Source organism: Lissotriton helveticus, chromosome 4_1, assembly GCF_964261635.1.
Source record: "Lissotriton helveticus chromosome 4_1, aLisHel1.1, whole genome shotgun sequence".
Classification (NCBI taxonomy): domain Eukaryota; kingdom Metazoa; phylum Chordata; class Amphibia; order Caudata; family Salamandridae; genus Lissotriton; species Lissotriton helveticus.
In genome coordinates, this window is record NC_136063.1 from 355,174,285 (window position 1) to 355,179,900 (window position 5,616).

Genomic DNA, 5,616 nt, shown 5'->3' on the forward strand with positions numbered 1-5,616 from the left:
ATGATCTCACATCCTTTGATGAACCCCCTTCCTCTGTGCCCGATTGTCCGGCCCGATCCCAGGCCATCACCTAGCCCTGCGGATGCAGTTTATTGCCCCCTACAGTAGGACCTCGACTCCCATCAAAGGAGCGGGGATTAATCAATGCCTTCACACCCCTAGAGCCAACCGATCGCCCGCATTCCTGTTCCCAGCGGAATGTCCAGCTGCGCGATAGCCATCATGCTGAGATTTGGGTGGGGACCCCTACTGTAGATATGTGTGAGAACGGGCTTGAACCGGGGATTCCAAAGATGCCTTTTTCGTACTTCAAAGCAATACCACGGATGTCATAAATGTAATAAAGTCATAAACTTGTGTATAAAAGGCCAGGCCTCAGAGATGCGGTTAGAGCACCTCGAGAAGATACCCTGTTGTCTGATTTGACGTGTTCTGCTCCGTCGGAATAAACTCCTGTTTCCTGCCTTCCTGTCTCCAGCGCCTGCCTCTTCGTTTGGTAATATTGAATGGTATGAGAGGCGGCTAACGCCGGGCAAACACTGAAGGTTCTTGGTCGACATCGGCCCTACCTTTCAACAGAGTAATTCAGCAAATTTTATTTTATAGCGCATGAGAAATGCTTGCAATGATGTATAGAAATGTCCCTTCACCAACCAAGGCATTTGAAGTCAATAAAGCCTCACTGGGGTACTCTACACAATTTCTAGATCCCTTCTGTAAAGGGGAATTTTCTCTGGACTTTGAAAAGTATACTGCTTCATTTTAGACTACTTCAATAACTGCGAGCATATGCGCCCAGTTCAACACATTTGTTGCAGAACCTGTTCCAAAGAATTGCAATCTTCAAGTGCACCAGTATTGGCCTGGAAAGCTATGTCAGTGGCCACTGCTACCAAATTGTACATTGGTTGGTTTGTTGTTGCCTGTCTCAAGGGCCAATGTTGGGAGGGCCTTTTCACAGATAAACGTTTAGATGGGAAGGAAATAGCGAGGGTGCATGGTCAAAGACTCACTAAACAAGTATTGTACAATAAGTTTGATTTGTAAAAATGTATTTGGACCTCATATACCCTGTATGCACAGTGTCTATACACATGCAGTATCAATGCAGAAAGCAAGCACTAATAAAATCAAAACATTCCATAAACCCTGGAAAAACTCTGGTCCTGATTGACAAAAGTAAACTTAGACCAAAAGTCTAAGTTTGGACCTTAAGTCTAACTTTACTTCCAGTAAAGTTAGACTTTTGGTCTAACTTAGACCAAAAATTCTAACTTTAGTAGAGTTAAAGTTAGACTTTTGGTCCAAGTTATACTTTTGGTCTAAACTTGGACTTCAGGTCTAAACTTAGACTTTTGGTCTGAGTTTACTTTTGTGAATCGGGCCCATAGTTTCTGTTGTTTTTTTAATGGCACGAAAATATGTAACCACCGATAACCACTATTTTTTTAAAGGTATTAAAAAACTTTTTTAAAAACCTCCAGAATTTACTGAAAATAGAAATTGAAAACAGGATAGCCTAATGATGTCTGAATGCACTCCATTAGTGTTAATACATATTGTAGTCCTTGTTTTAGAGAGGAAGTGTGGAATAGATAAGTACTGTGATGATAAGAGGATTAAAAAATGTCCTGTTGTGATTTTATGAGCTGCTCAACCAAAGACCTAGATGATGATTGTTACATGCCAACATGTCCTAATACGTTCTACACAGTAGGGCCCTTGGGGTGTGTGTGGGAGGGCTGGCGGGTGGATTGGGTGACACCGCGTGGAAGGATTTGAATGGATAGCACACAAACTGTTATTCAGGTTCCCCATTATTGCATTTATATATTCATAAAGTTTTATATAGCGCGACCTTGACCCATGAGGGTATCAGAGTGCTTTACATTTAGGATTGTTGCAAATATCCTGGAGCGAATGGGGTATGGCTACACTGATAAAGCGCTATCACATCTATGCTTCTCTCAAAAGGCGACATTTTTACAAAGCAATGCTCTAAGAAACACATCTTACTGCCTCTGAACTACACAAATTGCAAGCCAAGTAGTGGGGTTAGGTGCATGGCACCATGGCCTCTTCCTTTGCCAGTGGAGACCTTATATGGATTGCGCCAGGGGTCATGTATGTTGTGCCCTTCCAGAAGATATATGCTTGGAGCAGATACGTGGTGCTGGAGGGCCAGCTGAATGGCTCACCCTTGGTATTGGCAGTGGTAAATGCTCCTAATGCCCACCAGTGAAAAATTATTGATGTCCTCACCCCGGCACTCCTTAGCGACCCATCCTCCCCTGCTTTTAAGGTTGGGGATTTTAACTGAGTCCTCAGCATGGTGCTAGATCTCTTTATGCTCCCTCTCCATGCAGCACCAATGGGTAACCTACTTGCACATTCAAGACACATGACAGCTCACACACCGACAAGCCAGTAATATTCGTAATACTCCCCGGTTCATGACATTCACACTAGAATTAACTTCTATTGTGCACATATTCTCTTGGCACTCAGCTCACCGGAGTGGAATACCTGGAGCCCACTCTCTCTGATCATTCCTCATTACTGCTCACTACAGGATGGGGTCATGCACAATCCACTTATAAGCAGAGGCACTGTCTGATTCCCCCTTTCGGGCAAAACTCACTTAATGCCTAGCAAGTTACTTTGCACTTAACACGGGCTCCACATCATCCAGAGATAGAGTGCAATGCTCATTAGGGATTGGTGCATGGGTACTGTGTGCCTACCTCCTGGAGGTGTGCAAAAGGCTACTGGAGGACATTTGGAAAATTGAACCTGATCTCTGCTCCTTGGGGATCTGGGTCACCACTCAGCCACCCACCAATGAACAACTCCAATGGCTGCGAAGGCAGCGCTCAGAAGTGGAGTGCACCCTGAGCATGCATGATTATAAAAGACACTTAGCCCTGCAGCACGCTGAAGGAGACCATGCCAGGAAAGAGCTGACATGACTGGTACATTTAGATCAACAGCGTATCCTATTGGCGCAATATACTCGGCCAATGGCGTGTTGCTGACCACAGAATTGGATATTAATGTAGCCTTCTGGGACTATTACTGTGCGTTTTACTCAGCCCCGCCTGTAGCGTTGAGTCACACCACAAGAGACTTTTTTACCACTTTAAATCTGAAATGGGTGAGTGCCTCACAAGGAGCCAAACTGGATACACCATTGCAGCTAGTGGAAATACGCTCCACTATATCCCAAATTGCCCAGGGTAAAACCCCAGGCACTGATGGCCTTACCAACGAATATTACACCACCTTCCCCAATCAGACACCCAACGTCTCTTGACATTTTCAATGAAGCTAGGGATTGTGGCCACCTACCAGATACGCTCCAAGAAGCCCTTATAGTGGTCTTACCCAAACCCGAAAGGGATCCCCCTGGTCGTCCCCTCCTACTGTCCCTTATGCCTGCTCAACTTGGACTGTAACATTTTGGCCAAGATCCTGGCTAATCATCTTCTCCCTCTTGCTGATCCATCCAGACCAATCAGGTTCATCCCTGATCGAAGTACTTTCCTAAACATACTTCGCCTCCTGCGTCTTCTTCATGACACACCGAAAAATGCTCCCAAACAGGTAGTGTGATCACTGGACATAGAGAAAACCTTTCATACCCTGGGCTGGGATTATCTGTTCTCAACCCTCACTAGCATGGGGTTCGGCACATATTTCTTAGCTGGGTGTGCACTCTTTATGCTGAACATGCAACTCGGGTTAAACCCGGCCAAGTGATCTCTGACAAGTTCTCCATCTCCATAGGCACGAGACAGGGTTGCCCCTATCCTCCTAACTTTTTCCCTCCCTATGGAGCCAGCTGGTGGACAAATGCGGTATACACGAGTGAGACACACACCACATCATCTCCTTATATGATGATGATACCCTGATCTACTTACAGCAATGTGGATTTCTCTCTGCAGGGTCTGATGCAGATCTTACATAATTGTGGTGCACTCTCTGGTCTCTGGGACAACTGACCTAAATCTTGTGTGTTCCCCCTGGTGCATGTGCCATGAGAAGACCGCGGGCCACACCCTGATTCTCGATTGCAATGTTGTCACAACACCTTTAGATACTTAGGCATATGAATATACAACTCCGAGTGCGAACTTAAGGAGGAGAAGCTGGACAAAGTGATTAGTTACATCTGCTGATCACTGCCCTTCTGGTGCTCACTCCCACTATCCCCATTAGGCCGGGTTGTAATTTCCAAAATGTTAGTTCCTCCCCACCTGCTTTATTATTTTGCGGCCCTCCCCTTCATATTTCCCTGGAGCTTTTACTGCGACCTCCACGGGTTACAATTGAATTTGATTTAAAACACAGGCTGTCATTGGGTGGCGCTACCCGCTCTGCAGTGCCCACTTACAGAGGGGCAAACTGGAAGTGCCAAATTTTGAGCTGTATTATGTTGCAGTACAATTACAATGGCCTCTGGCCTGGTTGAGTACACCGACGCTATGGGGCATGACTATTTACACCTGGCTGTCTGACTTGATCCCCTGCCCGAGCTTGAATTTCATCAAATGACGGTGGCCCGCTACTGCTAGCATAAGTACCCACAACCCAAGGGCCCACTTTTGCCCTATTCCCCCTCAATCCCTACTTGTTACTTACCACTCTTGCAAAGGTCGCCAAGGGGCTTTGACCCGTCCCCCTGGACTGAGGTTACAATTACCTCTTTCCAAGAGCTGTTCGAGTTTTATGGACTAAGCACCGGTCAGTTCCTAACAGATTGCATAATACAGTGGGTGCTCTGTGAGTCATGAGGCACTGGATAGACTAAACCACCTATGACGCAGGCTTTACACACACTATTGATGTCCAGCACCATACACCATGCCACCACTTTTCTATACACCTCTCTAAATACTGCTTCACCCAATCATGCCACAAGAGCAGGAGCCAAATGGGACACAATATGGACTCACGCCCTGCAGATGGCCAAGAATATAACCCGTAACCCCAGGTTCTGCTTCACATAGTTCAGTTAAATTCACCAAACTCGTATTTCCCTGGCCCACATACAACATATGTTCCTGGCACTTTCCCTAGCCTACCCCCGTTGCAAATTGCAAAATGCTGACTTTATGCACATGATGTGGGCTTGTGCGCCAATGGCACACATACGGATGGAAGACACGTCCATGCTAGTGGAACTGTCCACACATCCTCTCACCCCAACTCCTGAAACCTGTTTAGTGAGGCTGCGCCCCCGGGTGAAGGGCAACAAACACTCACATCAATTTATTGACTTGGCCTTCCTTTTATTTAAGGTAAGCATAGCCATGGCCAGGTAAGGACACACACTTGTATTGTCTTGTGGCACTGTTTACCGATATAAGGATGATTCGTACATGAACAGCTTTAGTATGCTAAAATGTATATAAACTGGACTGAAGAGCTCTCATCTTGTTGGGTTGTTCTTTTTTACCCATTTTATCTTTCTTAACTTTTCCTCATCCCCTCCGCCCTTAGTTTGTTCCCTGCACAGTGGGAATCCACTTGCTTTATCCTACTGTGTAGTTGTTACAACATCCGAAATGTACTGACTATCATTGTAATGCTTATAATGTGTCCTGATGATTG